The sequence below is a fragment of the Arvicola amphibius genome, chromosome 1, assembly GCF_903992535.2.
Source record: "Arvicola amphibius chromosome 1, mArvAmp1.2, whole genome shotgun sequence".
Classification (NCBI taxonomy): domain Eukaryota; kingdom Metazoa; phylum Chordata; class Mammalia; order Rodentia; family Cricetidae; genus Arvicola; species Arvicola amphibius.
The window spans coordinates 104,971,485-104,990,951 of record NC_052047.1 but is presented as its reverse complement, the minus strand read 5'-3'; the positions used below and the strand labels follow the sequence as shown (position 1 = coordinate 104,990,951).

Genomic DNA, 19,467 nt, shown 5'->3' with positions numbered 1-19,467 from the left:
ATATAACTCAGTTACAAACCCGGTATTTATACACTATGAACGAACAGTACTATTAAACAAAGACTAACTAAAAACCACTTTTATTCATAGAACACAATAAGTACATTAAAGGACACAGTTTCAATCAATTTTTAAACTTATCTGTATGTGTGAATGTGTGCCATGTGTACAAAGGTGCCAGTGGCCATACAAGGGTGTCAGATACCTTAGAGCTTGATACGTAGGAAGTTATGAGCAAACTGACCTAAGGACAGGAACTGAACTCTAGTCCACCACAAAAGCAGCAAACACTTTTAGCTGTGCCATCTCTCTAGCCCCTAAATAATAAAAGTTTTAATTAAAAGTAAATGATTGATAACATACAAAACACTAAATAATAATGTGAAATAAATTTAGCTGGATAAATTTAAATTAATTCAAACCTGTAGCTGAGCTTTCTGATAGATCAACATGTAATTATTAACGGAAAAACCCCAACAAAATATCATTGTTTGCACGGTTCTACTTATACCAAGTTCAAAAGTAGGAACTGGTAATTATGGCTGTTGCCAGAAAAAGAGAACTGCTAAAGTGAACAATAGAATGGTTAGCATGGGGCATTAGGAAGCCTTCTGGCATTGTTCTCCTAACTGAAGCCAAATGTAGTTACCTGGTATGTATAGATGTCAAACTTAACAGAGCTATTCTCTAAAGTTCTGTGCACTTTATTGAATGCATATCAGACTTTAAAATGATTTTGAAATTCTAGATTTAGGAAGTCAAGATTCTGACTGAACAAACCATCATGCCAATCTTTCATAACCCCACCTCTCCTACTTTTCTCCCGACTGGCACCTGGGTCTAGATAGGCTCATTCCTGAATCTCCTCCCCCTTCTCCCAACTGGCACCCCGGTCTAGATAGGCTCATTCCTGGATCTCCACCCCTTTCTCCCGACTGGCACCCCGGTCTAGATGGGCTCATTCCTGGATCTCCATCCCCTTCTCCCGACTGGCAACCCATGTCTAGATGGGCTTATTCCTGAATCTCTACCCCCTTCTCCCGACTGGCACCCTGGTCTAGATGGGTTCATTGCTGGATCTCCATCCCCTTCTCCCGACTGGCACCCTGGTCTAGATGGGCTCATTCCTGGATCTCCATCCCCTTCTCCCGACTGGCAACCCATGTCTAGATGGGCTTATTCCTGAATCTCTACCCCCTTCTCCCGACTGGCACCCTGGTCTAGATGGGCTCATTCCTGGATCTCCATCCCCTTCTCCCGACTGGCACCCTGGTCTAGATGGGCTCATTACTGGATCTCCATCCCCTTCTCCCGACTGGCACCCTGGTCTAGACGGGCTCATTCCTGGATCTCCACCCCTTCTGCTTCCTCTAGTTCACTGCACTATCTGGAAATTCCTTGATCGTGTTTGTTTTCCTTACTGAGCCGACTCTCCAAGAGTCCGTGTACTATTTCCTCTCCATGTTGTCCACCACTGACATTGGCTTATGCATCTCCACAATGGTGACAGTGCTGGGAATATTCTGGTTCAATGCCTGGGAGATCAGCGTCAATGCTGCCTGTCACAGATGTTCTTCATCCAACTCTTTCCTGTCATGGAGTCAGTGCTGCTGGCTATGGCCTTTGATGGTGTGGTGGCCATATTAATCCCCTGAGATACACTGCCATTCTAACTCATGCAAGGATTGCACAGATGGGCCTGGCAGTCGTTACTAGGGTGACTGTCATTTTGACCCTGCTAGTCTTGCTCCTTAAGCTTCTATCATTCTGCCATAGCCACATGCTCCACCATTTTTACTGTTTCCACACTGATGTGATGAAGCTACATGTTCCAGACACAAAAATCAACAGTGCATTTGGACTAACTGCGGTTATTTCTTCTGCTAGAGTGGACTCCATCTTTTTCCTGCTCTCCCGTGTCCTGATCTGAGTTCGTGGCATGGCAACCCCTGAGAACAGGAAGAAGGCTTTCAGCATCTGTACTTCTCATATCGCTGCTGTGGCCATCTTCTACACCCCTTGTTCAGCCTCTCCTTTGTCCTCAAGCCCCACCCTTTGTGTCCTCTCTCATCCCCCCCCTGTGATGAACGCTATCATCTACAATGTGGAAACAGAGCAGATTCGGAGAGCTATTCTCAGACGTGAATATTGCCAAAGACCTCATGTTTTGCAATCATTAATCACATAAAAACTTATTTCAAGATGAGAAGCAATTATCACAAATAAAATTTAAGAGTAAGATCTAGGTATAATTCAATCAAACAGGTTCAAAATAATCTTTTCTAATGCAATTTTTTTACTGCCAAAACACTTATTCAGATTCTCATTATCTCTTAGCTTCCTTCTTTTATTTTAAGTTTTTAACTTTTATTTTATTTTTAATTTAAGTTTTTTTCATACAATATGTTTTATGATATTTTCCCTTGTACTAAGCCCTCTCAGATCCCCCGCCACCTTCCTACCAGCCCAACTATATGTTATTTCTCTCTCAAAAAAGGCAAAATTAAAATACTAAAATTAAAATTAACAATGAATAATACATAAAACAACAAAATAAAATGAAACAAAAATCCCACAAAAGAATAATGAGTCTATTTTGTGTTGGCCAACTATTCTTAGGCATGGGCCTGCCTTGGAGTGTAGTTATTATACCCGGTGGCATACCATTGGCAAAAACTTTCTTTCTCTTTCCAAGAAAGTATAAATTGAAGATATTTTTAATTAATTTTTCAAGTACTCAGCTGGAAATAAATTTTTTAAAAAGAGAAATTAATTTCTCTCTTGGGATTATTTCCCATGCACAAACTAAATAAGCTATAACTTCTTATAATCTGCTTCAACTTTCTCTTAATTTTAATGAATACCTCAAATTCTCAAAGAATAAGAAAATTAGTTTAACTAGTCCATTAGATTTTTGTACTTTTACTGGGGGTGAACTTTACCGTCCACTCCACTTTGATCTTTCACCCACATTCCAATTGAAGATTTACAATTTTATGACTCATCTTTAAATATCTTCACTAAGATTTTCATATTCTCTCCAGTGACATTCAACACAGCCTTCACATCATCTGCCTTTCTAGAAATTCTCTTTTATCTGTTCACCTTTATAGGAATATGAGCATCAAAGTGTATATATACTAAACACTCAAGTTCTCATGAAGGTATAAATTATATAGATAAAAATTGCTTTGATTTGTAAAACTTCTACAACATGTAACTGAATACCATCCATGTAGCAGACACTCACTAATAGCTGAGTTATATTATTCCTAATATTTTTTCATACATACCTTCTGAACAATTCCAATGTAACCAATTCCATTTCATGTGTGACATGAATGACCTAAAAAATTGCTCTTAAAACTTGTGGTAAACTTTCTCTCTATAACATCTAGCAATTTACCTTAGTTTTGGCCAAGCTAAAATTAAGGGAAAAAGCTATTTGGGAAACTGAGGTGTCCATAACTTACTCCAGTTTGAATAAAGTGAATGGCTTAAACCAGTCTTTGAATGAACAAGTTTCCCTTTGGGGGCTCTTATTTTCTAATGTTCTTTAATTCCTAACGTGCAAGAAATCCAACAAAGTACCCTTCATCACTTGCTCCCACATACATTGGTTTCTTATTTGCTCTAACACTAACACTAAAAATTTCTCATCTTGTATATAAATAAATCTTACTCATATGTATGTTTCATGGCCAACCACCAGTTGATGTGCTCTTCCTTGGGGAAGACAGCCTTTACCACTACTGAGCAGTGTATATCTGGGAATACATGTGTATACACACATACATATAAGCATTTAATAACAGTGAAGAAGAGTCTGTGAATGTGAAAGATAGTGGGGAGGGATATATTGAAGGGTATAAAGGGAGGAAATGGAATGGAGAAATGCTGTAATTATGTTATATTCTCAAAATAATAGAAAAAGATAATAAAAGTAAAAATTACAAAAACATTCTCATCTTTACCTTTGTACTTAGTCTAGAGCCAGCCCAATAGTCCCTCAAAATATCATGACTTTCTCTTTGGTCTATTGGTCTTCTGTTTTCTATACAAATATATAAAAAAAATACTGTTTTCAGAAAAAAATATATTTAGGGGCCTTTTAGCTAAAGTTTAATTACAGAAGAAATAATGATTATGCTCTCATTAATAAAATACAGTGCAGAAAAGAATAAAGTCCTCCTTGTTACTCTTCCAAGTCTAATTTGCAGTTCTACTTTCTCAGGTAACAATTGTATATTGTTCATTCTTATCTGTCCTTCTACATTGAATTTATACACATGGGGAAGCAAAATATTTTTGAAAGAGTGACATATAAAACAAAATTCTATTATTTATAAATTGGAAAAATTATAAAATTCCTAGGAACATTTTATTAACATTTGCAATATTCATTTTTATAGGTTTGGTCTAAGAATTATGTTTCATATAGACCTGGAAATGTTTGGATTTCTATCTGTAAGAATTTCTTACCAGGTGCCATTGGCATCAATCCTTGGTTCCCAATGCCATACTATAATTATTCCAAAACATTGCCAGTCAGATTATCACTTTAGGATATGACAACAAATTTAAGTTTGATCCTTGGGAATTTCATGAAGGAAAGAGAGAATTGACTCCAGAAAGTTGTCCTTTAGCCACCCCAAACACACACAAACAAAAGCACACACACACACACACACACACACACCACATACAAACACACACAACTAAATAAATAAGAATGAGTTCTACAAACCACACGCACGCGCACACACACACATACACAATAATGTGGCAACCTGATTTAGCCTACTCCTACTTTACACACACTTTTTTTTTGTTTCTCTATGTAGCCCTGGCTGTCATGGGATTTACTTTGTAGGGCAGGCTGGCCTTGAACTCAGAGATCCACCTCCCTGTTCTTGAGTGTTGGGATTACCACCACTGTACCACCACTGCCTTACCTCACATTTTTATGATAATAAGAACATTGTATATTTTACCATAGAACTATCCATCATTAAGTTCTTGTGGTCTTACAAATAGAACAATCAAGACTTTACTACTCTTCAGATAACAAAATGCATTTTACATCTGTACAAACTATATTAGGAAGATTATGAGAAGATAAACATATACTTGATTTCCATAAAAAGAAATAGAATTGGTAAAAATAGTATCTCATGAAAATATTACTTACAAATGCTTTTTATTTCAATAAAATGAACATGAATACTGTGTAATTCAAGTTAAAAAAATAAATAGTAAATCTTCACAGTACTACCACCAGGGTATGGCGTCATAGTCTACTTGACATTTAAGTACACATAAAGAACCCAAACAAAAATAATGGAAGCCACTCAAGATTAAGCTTAATGATATTCATGCACCTATTATTATAAACACTGGTGGCATTTACAGGAATAAACATTCACAAGATAAAAATTTAGCTGGCATTAAACATTGGTGATAACATCTTTCCTCTGTGAATTGTTAGAATGAATGTAGAAAAATTATGGTACAAAACTAAACACAGTTTTTTACTTCTTATTTCCTTTCTAAACTTTATTTCTTTGTGTCTCTGTTTCTTTGTCTCTCTGTCTCTCTCTGCTTCTCTGTCTCTCTCTCTGTCTCTCTCTCTCTCTCTCTCTCTCTCTCTCTCTCTCTGTGTGTGTGTGTGTGTGTGTTTGTGTGTGTGTGTGTGTGAAGCAACTCTGCTTAATGTCCTAAAATATAGGATAATGTTTTGTGTCTCCTTCCCAAAGCAAGAATAGAAATTAGATCCCTACACTTTTCATATGTTTAAAGCTTATATTTTTCCTGAAAAACTTTAATATCAATCACTAGTTTTTTTAAAAAAAAGCACCTCAGAAACTGCATATGAAGTCAGTAGGTAAGTACATTGTGAAAAGCTAACGTTCAGCATACAGACAGCTAATAATACTATGTGGTTAACTTGAAATGCCCTATGAAAGTTAATTGTGAAACTCACCAAAATGGAGTATGTATATGAGACCATGGCCATGATAATTAGCTAGATATGCACAGCCAAATTAACTCAAAGTTGAAGCTTCAAAAGAAAGAATCTGCTTTATTGTTGTGGAATGACTTTTTCAGGTATAACGTGGTCACAATCTTAGAGTATAGATTACTTTGGCCCAGCAGCCATAGCAAAAGAGTCCAGAGATGGCAGTGGTAGATAGGTCTTTGGAAATTGTAATAGAGCTATTGACACTATCCAGAAGAAAGAAGAGAATCACAGGCCCTCATTGGGGATTCCACACATTGCTCCCTCCTGCCATACTCCAGTATGCAAATTATCTTAGGAGATGCAAGAGGATATAAGAAGTAGAATCTTAATTGAGAGGAAAACTCCATGGTGAGCCCCCCCAAACACTGAAGAACGATTAAATACAGCACTTCAGATAGACTATGAGTTGACAGGAAGTAGCCATTACAAGTTTTTGAACACAGTGCCCACACAACCAATAGATTTCATAGCTGAACTTCACAGTAAGAATATTATTGCAAAAATTCTCATAATACTTGTACTACAGGAATATATGCAGAACAGTTTAGAAGCATATTCTTATTACCCAGAACATGAACATAGGGAAGCAACCCCCTGCTATTGTCTTCAAAGATTGGCAGAGCAGAGCAGCTTTCTGGGTGGCTTTATTCTGGCTCTTGATCACTTCTGAAGCTGAAGAGTCTTGAGTACATTTCTGTTAGTACTGCCAGGTATCTGACACTAGAAAAGACAGACAAAGAAAACACAGGTTTTTTTTTTCAAATAAGTCCATTAAAATTCTTTTTTAAATAATAAAGTTTTTATATTTGGTATTTACAAATGTTTAAAGACCATGGGCAAACATTTTAGCAGGTGTTGTTAAAAACACCATGACACCATGTGGGCAATAGCACTTTCAAAGTGATTTGCTTCAAAGTACAAGATGATACAGGTTGTCCTTTATTATGTAAGTGAGTTTGACCACTGTATGCCTGGAAATTGTTGTTTAAAAGTAAATGCAGTTTTCTTTTAGGGTTGCTGGGTTGGAAAGTCTTTACTGACACTGGAGGAAAATGTGAAAAACAACAATAGTTTTCTGACCCCTGAAAAGTTGCTGCATCCTGATGATCCTCTCTAATGATGCAATAATCTGAATCAGACCAAATCAAACTGAATTAGAAAAAGCCCAAGCTTAATGGATACCAATGCTCACAGATGGCTTTACAGCCCCCCACCCAGAGAAGATGGCAAAAGCAGACCAGAAAAACATGTTTGTTCTGGGGGGGGGGGCAGTTTAAATAGCCTATGGGAGTGGTCAAGAGCATCTCCGAGGAGGGTTCACTGTTTGGTGGGTTTTCTCAGGGGTTCGACTCTGGACTGAGGCATCTGGAGGTGGAACTTCCACCTGAACATTCCAGACTATTTGGATATAAGTATGTCAGGGGCTGGGGTGAGGCCTTCACCCATACACCTACGCTGGGAAACAGAAAGTTCCATAAAATATGTTATCAACTAAAAATATATAAAAGTGAGTTCAATAATCAGATTAAAGTATCCTCGTTCAAAGACAATTTCCCCTCCTGCCGGCAGTGTAATAGTTTAAGTAAAATGCTGTGGATCCCCAAGTGACTGCAACAGGCAGCAGAGTCACAAGACCACACTACAGGTCCCCGAAGTGGCAGCAGGCAGATGGCAGCAAGTCCCTAGAGCAGCCAGATCCAGGCAGGGATGGCACAATTCCCCAAGTGGCTGCTGTGGGCCATGAGAGGGAACTGCATGGCAGGTGAGAGACGAAGACAGATAGGCAGGCCATGCAGAGTGAAGTTGGATATTTATTTAGTGGGTTATAGAATGGAAAGGGAGAAGGGGGAAGAGCAGAGAGTGAGGCAGAGAGAGAGAGAGAGAGAGAGAGAGAGAGAGAGAGAGAGAGAGAGAAACAGAGAAGGGGAGGGGAGAAGTGGGGAGAAGGGAGAAACAGAAGCTACCTCTTCAAAAGAAAGACAAAGAGATGAAAAGGAAAGGAACTCAGACTGGAAGCTGAAGATCAGCTTGCCTCTATGGATGGGGGAGGGAATGGGTGTGGCTTGTCTCTTAAAGGGACAGAGCAGACCATTACATTCCCATCTCTTTTTTATAATAATAAAGGTGGGAGTTTAGACACAACAGGTTAAAGGAATTAGGGCAATGGATTATCAAGACTGCTTCCTGCTTATTTGTGGGACTCATCTGGGGGGGAGGAACCAAAGAAATCTGGGTGCTGGTCATATCTTGGTGCAGCTGGTCTGTTTGTTCCTGTCTAGTGTGTGTGGTATGGAAATGTCTGGTGTCTCTTGCACCTGTTTAAGGTATTGGCAGAACAGAGGACAAAGTTAAGTTTAGGGGAAAAAAGTTTAGGACCAGGAAATTGAGGGAAGTATATCTGACCTGTTTAAAGTGGATCCTTCAGTTTGGCTCCCTAGAACTCAAAAGAATTCTTTGGGTTTGTGAAAAAAGAAGTTTTAGACATATACATTGTATAAACAGAAGCATATTTATGTCAGAATGACTGTGACAGATATTTTTTGCACAATGAAAAGTATTTTTAAGACTATGGAAGAAAGCATGAGAAATTAGATAACTTGTATTTGTCCTCAGACCTTTATAACTTGCAGGTCTTGTATTTGTATTTTAATGAAATTTATTTTGTGAGGTCATCCTTTTAAACTGACAAAACCTCTCATCTCATCTGTCAAACTATATCAGAGAAGTTTGAGAAGAATGAAAATTTACTTGAGTTACTGATTTGCACCTAGAGTTTTTCCTCAGTCATTGAGGGTTGTATTTGCCTTTTACTGTTTAGTACAGGGCCTGCCAGGCTCCAGAAGATTCTGTGGACTATGAAATCTGTAGAAAGAAAAGCCTACCTTGACCTGAGCAGTAAGGCTGTCAATTCCAATGATTCTTTATACTGTCTGGTGATCTTCAGTTTAGATGAAAGGCAGTTTTGCCCAGTGGTCAGCACTTGGCAGTTGAAGTGAATTGTGGATGGACATTGTTCTGTGCCCATTTGTCTTCTGTTTTCTGTGGAGTAAGTAGAGTGCTGTTGCTATGAGCCAACCTGTCTCTTTTTGTTATAAAAAGTTTTTTATTTTTTTACCTTTTTTGTTTCTTATTTTTTTCTCATTTTTTTATTAAAAATTTCCATCTTCTCCCCTCCTCCTCCCCCTTCCCTCCCCTTCCTTCCACCCATAACCCCACTCCCTCCCTCTCCAAGCCAAAGAGCCATCAGAGTTCCCTTCACTATGTTAAGTCCAAGGTCCTCCCAACTCCCCCTAAGTCCAGGAAGGTGAGCAACCAAACTGACAAGGCTCACAGTGAGCCCATCCATGCTGTAGAGTTCAAGCTCATCGCCGTTGTCCTTGGTTTCTCAGTCCTCCTCCACCATCAGCCACATTCAGAGAGGCCGGTTTGGTCCCCTGTTCCATCAGTCCCATTCCAACTGGACTTGGTGGTCTCCCATTAGATCTGTCCCACCATCTCAATGGGTAAACGCACTCTTCATGGTCCTGACGTCCTTGCTCATGATCTCCCTCCTTTTGCTCCTCATCAGAACCTTGGGAGCTCAGTCCGGTGCTCTTATGTGGGGCTCTGTCATTTTCTCCATCCAACGCCAGGTGAAGGTTCTATGGTGATATGCAAGATATTCATGAGTATGACAATAGGATCTGGACATTTCTGGCACCCTCTCCTCAGCTGCCCAAGGAACTAGCTGGGGGCGTCTTCCTGGACACCTGGGAACCCCTCTAGAGTCAAGTCTCTGCCAACCCTAGAATGGCTCCCTTAATTAAGATATATAATTCCTTGTTCCCATATCTACCCTTCCTATATCCCAACCATCCTATTCCCCCAAGCTCTTCCCATCCTCCACTTCACACTTTTCTCTCCCCATCCCCCCATCCCACCAAACTTGTGCAACCGCTTTGGAAAGCAGTGTGGAGGTTTCTCAGGAAATTCGGGATCAACCTACCCCAGGACCCAGCAATCCCACTCTTGGGAATTTACCCAAGAGATGCCCAATCATATTACAAAAGCATTTGTTCAACTATGTTTATAGCAGCATTATTTGTAATAGCCAGAACCTGGAAACAACCTAGATGCCCTTCAGTGGAAGAATGGATGAAGAAAGTGTGGAATATATACATATTAGAGTACTACTCGGCGGTAAAAAAACAATGACATCTTGAATTTTGCATGCAAATGGATGGAAATAGAAAACACCATCCTGAGAGAGGTAACCAAGGCCCAAAAAGATGAACATGGGATGTACTCACTCATAATTGGTTTCTAGCCATAAATAAAGGACATCGAGCCTATAATTTGTAAAAAATCCTAGAGAAGCTAAATAAGAAGGTGAATCCAAAGAAAAACATATAGTTATCCTCCTGGATATTGGAAGTAGACAAGATTGCCGTACAAAAAGTTTTTTTTAATAATTAAATATTTAAATGCCATATTACCCAGATCTCTGAACAGTTGAGGACTGTTTATCAGGTATAACTACAGTTATGCCAGAATCTGCCTGGAGAGTTGGGTCTGAGTTTGACTATACTGGCTCTTAACTTAACAGGTAAGATTTATACTTGTAAAAGACAGAAAGAAGAAAAATGCTTTCAATATAAGGTTAACAGCAGAACTGACAATAATTGAAAACAGCTTAATGTATTTTAAATCAGGGTTGGATTAACGATACCATATTTTTATAGGAGACTTAACAGCACATACTAATTTAAAACATAAAACTTATTGCTTTGTAGTCTGGAATGAGGTACAATAAACAGACAATTATAACATTTAACAGTAAACATAGGTGCATTTAAGTTACATGTATGAACACACATACACAGAGTGAATAGGAATGGGATGAAGCAGATGTTCTTGGTGGGCCCTGCCAAAGGCATGCCACTGTGCAAAGCACATATGCAACAAAGTCAACAATAGAAATTTAGAGACAAGAACATAAGTAAACTAGGGTACCAGGCAGGACACACTTCAGTAAAGATGGTGGGACTTGGTCACCTGATCTGGCTTTCAGTTAAGATGATGGTGAAGTCACCTGACCTCAGTTAAGATGGTGGTAAGGTCACCCATGTAACAGAGTTAACACTGGGGAACCAGGCAGGGAATATCTCAGTAAAGATGATGGAACTTTTTCACCTGTCCTTGCTCTCAGCCAAGATGACGGTGCAGTCACCTGGCCTCAGTTAAGATGGTGGTAAGGTCACCTGACCTCAATCAAAATGGCAGCAGTCACATGTTATATGGAAAAGCCACAATTTTTGAGCTGCAGGTATTTTAAGTTTAATAAGAGTGACCTACAGGTGTAATCCACCCTGTCTCTAAGCGCCATGCCACATGCCACAGTGGGGAGCAAAAGGCTAGAATTGAAAACAGCCGCCTCATGGATCTGACCAATCTTGTTGGAAGCAGTAGTGGTGGCAGGGACAATTTGAGGAAACGCCTTCCATTTGCCTGTGTGCTGTCAGTAGTTAGAAAACTCCTCTAAAATTGGAGCCAGTGGGACACCAGTGGAGTGAGGATAGAAGCTGAAGAAGTAGGGCATTAAGGCCTGAGATTTTAGGGCTTCTAGAAGGCTTCCATCCCAGGGGGAGGCTGGATTGATGGACATGAATGGCTTGCTACCCATAGCTGAAACTGTGAAAACCCACTAAAATGGTGACACTACAAAGCCTATAGGAAGATGTCTCCCCTCTATAGGCAGGGTGTGAATCAGCAGTGAACACTACAGAGCTTGTAGGGGAGCATCCTCTGCCTACAGGTGGGGTGCCAAAGCCTGATGGATCTGGTGGGAGTGACTTGGAAGTCAGAGAGGCAAGAGGCTGCTCTGAGCAGCCTTTCACAGCAGGGAAAAAAGAAAAGAAAGGAAAAGAAAAGAAAAGAGAGAAAGAAAACTGATGAACCCTGGGGCCCCAGTCAAATGCACCACACAGCATGTGCACTGCTAGTGTGGGAGGACTGACCCCGGGTCATCCAGTCATGATTTTAGCTAAGGGAAGCAATCCAGAGATGAATGTCAGTGGAGGGCTCAACCATAGCCTTAAAGACAATGATTGGGGGATGCCCCCCATTTCTAGGAACACCAGAAGATTTCTGAGAGCTCAATGATCAAGCCCTCAGGTCTAGAGAAATGGTTAAGTTGACCAGAATAAGTGAAACTCACCAATTGAAGCTGGTAGTGTGCATAGAAATTTTGCTTAGGCAGATGGAATGGAGAGCTGTTGTAAAGAACCCCAAGCCCAGGGATTCACATGTCCTCAGCTGGCCCACCTGTGGGCCAGAGGGAATGTGGAGAGCCTGGTAAAGTCACAGCACCAATGTAATGGTAAAGATAAAATGCTGTAGATCCAAGGAGCTGCAGTGGGCAGTGGATCCCAAGACCATACCACAGGTCTTGGTAGAGGGCAGTGGGCAGTGGGTTCCAAGACCACAGCAGACCATGAAGGCAGCCAAGTCCCAGGCAGGAAGCCATGTGGCAGGTGAGAGACAGAGATGGATAGACACACTATGCAGAGTAAAGTTGGATATTTATTTAGTGGGTTATGGAAGGGAAGGGGAGAGAGTGGAAGATCAGAGAGGAATAAAGAGAGATGTGGGAAAGGGAGAAGGGGAGAAGGGAGAGACAGATGCTGCCTCTTTGAGAGAGAGATGGAAAGGAAAGGAACTCAGACTGGAAGCTGATAATCAGCTTGCCTCAGCAGACAGGGGAGGGAGTGGGCATGGCTTGTCTCTTAAATAGACAGAGCAGACCATTACAGGCAGCACTTGGGCCTCTGGATATTAAGAGGCAGTCTTTGTGACCACTGACTGTGGGACCAAGATTTACCCCTAGTACATGAACTGCCTTTTGGAGCCCATTTCCTATGGATAAATACCTTTCTTGGTCTCCCTATAGTGAGGAGGGCCTTGGTCCAGCCTCAAAATGATGTGTAAGACTTTGTTGACTCCCCATGAGAAGACTTACCCTCTCTGAGGAGTGAAAGGAGGTTACTGGGGGGAAGTGTGGAGAGCAGGAGGAAGAGAGGGAATGGAAAAGGGATAGGCATGAAAAATGAGAAAATACTGTTTTTTAAAAATTAATTTATAAAATAAAGAAGCAGGGAGCCGTGTCACTACAAATACAATACAGAAAAGTGAGTGTACTAATGACTTTGCCTCTTTGCCTGTAGTAGATTAACTATGATTCTCTGGTTGAACTCTCCTCCTCCTAACAGACTGAAAAAAGCTCTATTATACACTTTTCTAAAATATATGCTCCACATGTTCTTCCATGGATTTCTTTGTCTACTTGAGGCCACTTCTGGATGAAAAACTCTCAATGGTGGAAAAAAGCTGACTGCCCCATCCTAAGCCAGTGAATGATCTAAATATGCCTGAAATACAATCGTTAGCTCTGCCTTGCACTCATCTTCTTTTGAGTAGCCCATAAAAACCCCCATCCCAGTTCTTACAGGTCAAACATGTGTTTGTATTTATGTATATGAAATCATATACCCACACACTTATTTGTACATATATATCAAATCAGACCCTAGTGTCTGTAGATTCTCCATCTACAGATTCAACAAATGGGTTGAAATTATTTGAAAAAAATATTGTGCTTTGGAGGTACTATTAAATAAAATAAGGATTCCTTGAACACAAGCACTGCAATAGTTTGAGAGTAGACCTGCTAACTAAAGAGGCTACTGGGTAACTATCATGATGTGGGAGGGTCTTCTGTTTTGTGTTGATTTCATTGGTTAATAAAGAAACTGCCTTGGCCATTTGATAGGTCAGCCCTTAGGTGGATGGAATAGACAGAACAGAATGCTGGGAGGAAGAGGGAAGTGAGGCAATCGCCATGCCTCTCCTCTCTGGGTCAGTCGCCATGAAGCCTGCCACCAGGTCAGACATGCTGAATCTTTCCCAGTAAGCCACCACTTTGTGGTGCTACACACATTATTAGAAATGGGTTAATCAAGGTGTGAGAATTGGCCAGTAAGAGGCTAGAGCTAATGGGCCAAGCAGTGTTTAAATGAATACAATTTGTGTGTTGTTATTTTAGGGCATAAGCTAGCCATGCGGCCAGGAGCCGGGTGGCAGGAATGCAGCCCACTGTTCCTTCTACACTATCTAGCATGGCTAGACTAAGTAAATGATGGTTTACATCCCTCGTCAGATGCCACAGCATTTTATCCACCTACCCGGGGTGACATACAATTTAAAATGTGTGAACTATTAATTTTGTAATTTTAATTTAATGTTTTCAGACTTCAGGTGAATACAGTTGATTGGAAGAAAATAATTGGCAATGCAAGTATGGCTAAAGGGAGATTTTGCAAGAGGCTGAGCAAGGCTACAGTTTAAGTCAGAGACAGCATCGGCATCCATGGGAGATCCTGGATTATGTCATAGTGCTGGTGTGGTGGCTGGAAGGCTACATTGCTTAGCAACTGTTTAGGTGCTTGGCAGTGTAAATGGGATTTAGGTAGGACAGCAATGGATCCACTGAAGCTGTTATTCTTTTCCTGCTATAAGCTGTGTAGGGCAAGTGTAAACTCTTGATTGGATATCTGGGGAAAATGGAAATTCAAACTTACAGTTCGGGATAGAATTAGGTCATGGTTTTTATTATTGTAATAGGTTTTAACACAGTAAAATACATGCTGTTAAATTAATCTGCTTCTGTGTATTGGACACTGCTAAAGTTAGGGCTAAGGCTAAAAGAAGATCACTAATTTAGTGATCATGTTAGGATTCAATGTCAGTTTAAGTTTCTAGTACTATTGATTCATTTGGATGATTAGAATAAAATGATGAAATTGGCTGCAATTATAGTTAAGTATTAACAGATTTCATTAAATATTTCTCCATTCAAAGTTTCATTTCCAGGGTCTGGCAATGTTTTATATGAATATTATGATCAATATTAAAAATATGGAATATAAGTATACCATGAGAATGTAATACTTTTTTAGCTTGAGATTTAAGTGGTTAATAATATCAGAAGGTTGTCTTATTATTTAAATTAATATAAAAGTAGGATTGTAAGTGGAATTAAGTGAATTTTCATCTTAGACTTGATTTATGGTTAGATGAAATTTAGTGTAGTTTTGGAGTTTGGAAAGGCAATGGAATTAGAGTTTGTTAGAGAATAGGACACTAGGATCAAGGACTGTATGGAATTGAGATTCTAGAGGACCTGACAATGACTTGTCTTTGTCTTTCAGCTTCAACATGCAGGGTGCTGACTACACCTCAGTTTCTTCAGTATGGTGGCCATCAACATCAGTGAACCCAGTGCCACGTATTTCATCTTAATAGGACTCCCAGGATTAGAAGAGGCTCAGTTCTGGTTGACTTTCCCACCGTGCTCCCTCTATATTATTGCTGTGCTAGGTAACCTGACAATCATGTACATTGTGAGGACAGAGCACAGCCTACAATAGCCCATATATATCTTTCTTTGCATGCTTTCTAGCCTAGACATCCTCATTTCCACCTCATCTATGCCAAAAATGGTGGCCATTTTCTGGTTCAATTCCACTAACATCAAGCTTGATGCTTGTCTGGCACAGATATTTGCCATCTATTCCTTATCTGGCATGGAGTCCACTGTGCTGCTGGCCATAGCCTTTGATTGCTATGTTGCCATCTGCCACCCTCTACACCATGCCACTGTGCTTACACTGCCTCGTGTTGCCAAGATTGGCATGGCTGCTGTGGTCAGGGGTGCTGCATTAATGGCAACCTTACCTGTCTTCATCAAAAGATTGCCTTTCTGTCATTCCAATATTCTTTCTCATTCCTACTGCCTACACCAAGATGTCATGAAGTTGGCCTGGGCTGACATCCATGTCAATGTCATCTATGGTCTCATTGTTATTATCTCTGCCATTGGCTTGGACTTGGTTCTAATCTCCTTCTCATATTTGCTCACTCTTAAAACTGTGCTGGGCTTGACACGTAAAGCCCAGGCAGAAGCATTTGGCACTGTGTCTCTCATGTGTGCGCAGTTTTCATATTCTATGTGCCTTTCATTGGATTGTCAATGGTGCACCATTTTACCAAGAGGCATGACTCTCTCCTTCCTGTCATTATGGCTAACTTCTTTTTTTTTAATTGTACAAATAATTCTTTTTTTTCATGGATTATTTTTTTATATTTAAAAATTTCCATCTCCTCCCGTCCTACTCCCCCTTCCCTCCCCTCATCCTCCCCCTTCCCTCCCCTCCTTCTCCCCCTTCCCTCCCCTCCTCCTCCCCCTTCTCTCCCCTCCTCCTCCCCCTTCCCTCCCCTCCCCTCCACCCATACCTCCCCTCCCTCCCTCTCCAGGCCAAGGAGCCATCAGGGTTCCCTACTCTATGCTAAGACCAAGGTCCTCCCAACTCCCCCCAGGTCCAGGAAGGTGATCGACCAAGCTGAGAAGGCTCCCACGGAGCCTGTCCATGCAGAAGAATCAAAGCCCAGCGCCATTGTCCTTTGTTTCTCAGTCAGCCCTCACTGTTGGCCACATTCAGAGAGACAGGTTTGGTTGCATGATCCATCAGTCCCATTCCAACTGGAGTTGGTGATCTCCCATTAGTTCTGTCCCACTGTCTCCATGAGTGAACGCACCCCTCACGTTCCTGACTTTCTTTCTCATGTTCTCCCTCCTTCTGCTCCTCATCAGGACCTTGGGAGCTCAGTCCAGTGCTCCAATGTGGGGCTCTGTCATTTTCTTTGTCTATCGCCAGGTGGAGGTTCTATGGTGATATGCAAGAAATTCATCAGTATGGCTATAGGAACTGGCCTTTTCAGGCTCCCTCTCCTCAGCTGCCCAAGGAACTAACTGGGGGTGTCTTCTATCTGCTCATTCCTCCTGTGCTCAACCCCATCATCTATGGAGTGCAGACAAAGTAGATCCAGTAGCACATCCTGCATCTTTTCCTCATGACCACACACTCTTCAGATCACTAGAGATCTATGAGGAAACCCACTATATTCAAAGTTCTCTAATCCATACTTTAATATCAGCATCTTGGAAGGTAGTATTAAGAAAACAAATCTTTCTTAATTAAAGCACAGCTCAGATCTTTCAAAGATGAAACTGGCTATGGAATTTCCATGGGAATGCAATAAAACCTGCAGTCTTCATACTCCAACATCAGATTCCATTTTGTTTTTTTATATGATTATTAAGACCAAGGCTTGTAATTTGAAGGTTATTGCTTCCCATTTTATCACCACTTCCAAATCTCAGTTCATTTTATGGATATTGGTTCATAACATTCAGAGATGGAGCAACACATCTAAAATGTTCATCACAGGCATGACAAAAGGAAAATAAACACAAGACTATAATAAAATTATATAAGCTAGATTAAACCTCTGATTTTTTCATCAGAATTCACAATGACTTTGGATTTCTAAGAAGTTATAACTGCATTTCTTCTTTAAAACAATTTCCATAGAAATCATTGTCTTTCTTCTGGGTCCTAGACCAAAAAACAAAAACTTACATTTGCCTACAATATGAAATGACACACTTAGTTACAACAGTTATCACAGCCATGATGACATTTTTTTACCTATTTAAGCCTATCAACTTTGTATTTATACCCTGATTGCACCAATGGGGAAACTGATATTTATTGGGAACCAGTGAATTAAATAGAATCATGGAAGCTCAAAATAGAAGAAAATAATGAAGTTTTCATGTCCAATTCTATGTTATATAGAAGAATTGTTAGACAGACTTGCAGGATGTTGATTTGGGAATCTCCAGAGATTTACTTATGCTGCTTTGGGAGGAGGCATTTTGTCCTTTATTTTCACTTGCCTAGCGCTGCTCTGAGGAACTTCCTATCAATAGAGCCCAAGGCTCTAATCATCCCATTAGAGTTGCTCTGCTTCCTCACCCAATACCACCGTGCCTGCATAATGGAGTGTTCCCAGATGGGTTTATCTGAGAAACAGTGTAATTAACTGCAGATTCCCTGTGTGTCTTAAGGATGCTTTAGGGGAAGCAACTGAGATTATCCAGCAGCTTGTGATATAAAGAGAGGAGGGATAGTCACCACAGAATAGAGAGTTAAGAGCAAGAGACTTAATACTGAGTAGGGTCATAATCTCACATGGATGACCAGGAAATAAGACTAGGGGAAGGGTGGGTCTATAGAAAAAGAGGAACACATAATAAACAAACACTGCAGACACCCAAAGCTTTAAGTTGTTTTGCAATGAGGGAAATAAGGACAGCATTCCTGCCAACGGTACATAGCATGGATGTAGCCTTGAGGTGCACCTAGGAATCCTACAGGCTAGTCAGAGGATTTCCAGGAGTGGAATAGCCACTGTAGGAATTGTAGCAGTGGAGGTGGAGTAGGTGGATCAGAAACTGGGATCATCACACACAGAAAAGCCAGTCAGATCCATTGTATAGTTGGTGAATATGAGAGGCAGGCAGCAAAGTAGGAGCAGGGTAAAAATTCCTGTCGTGGCTAGCTGCACAAAAAACTGCTCTTTCCCTTAGTTCCTTCCCCCACCTCTCTTTCCCTCTAACTTTCCTTACAGATTTCTCAAGTTGCCGTAACCAACAGGTCCTCATACGTCACCACCTTTAAATTGGTCCTCTTCTGCTAAACTGAGTTTCATTATCATCAGTGCTTTAGCTGGAGTACAACATTGACCTTTGTATACAAACATCTGGAAATGGAATATGTCAGATAACTTGAACTACATATTCCACTTATTTAAATAATAGCTGCTCACAGGTTTAAACCTGAAAGTAATTTTAACTAGTATATGAAAGTAATTTGAACTATTTTTTAAATGGAAAGAATTAGAGAAAAGTTTTGTGGTTTCAGCTATTCTGCTGTATTATCGAATTATGTAGTTTAGTTGGCTTTGAGTGAAAAATTAATTCAATATTACTGTCATCATTTGGTTCAAATGCCTATGGAGCTGAAAGAAATAGCCCATTGCAGTGCTGTTTACCATCAACTCCCTCCTTTTCCCCAAGTAAGCTCACCTACTTCACAGTTTGCCTTAGGTTCCAGGGTCATTTTCTTCCCCTTGTCCTAGTTTTCTACTTTGTATTGCATAAAGGCATAAACTGGATTGTTTGCACTCTGAACCCTGGCATTTGGTGATTGTAAATCTACTGTTCTTAAAATTCAATCAATCTTTTCCATCTCTTTGCATTGCTCTTATTTATTCCTCTGAATTTCCTTCCTTAAAATTTATCTCAATAAGATACATGGGATTATTCCAATTTCTTTGTATCTTTTGTTTGCTTTGTTAGTGACTATGTGTTCAATTTTTGATGTGGGATTTCCCTCTGTATGTTGTGATTACCATTAATGAATAAAGAAACTGCCTTGGCCTGTTGATAGGGCAGTACTTAGGTAGGCGGGGAAAACTAAATGGCATGCTGGAAGAAAGGAGGC

At 40.3% G+C, this 19,467-nt stretch overlaps 2 pseudogenes; both read left to right on the top strand.

Moving 5' to 3' along the window:
* The first annotated feature begins 538 nt into the window (after positions 1–538).
* On the top strand, positions 539–14,404 carry LOC119817547 (annotated as a pseudogene).
* A 905-nt stretch (positions 14,405–15,309) lies between these two features.
* Positions 15,310–16,996, top strand: LOC119805954 (annotated as a pseudogene).
* The last annotated feature ends 2,471 nt before the right edge of the window (positions 16,997–19,467 follow it).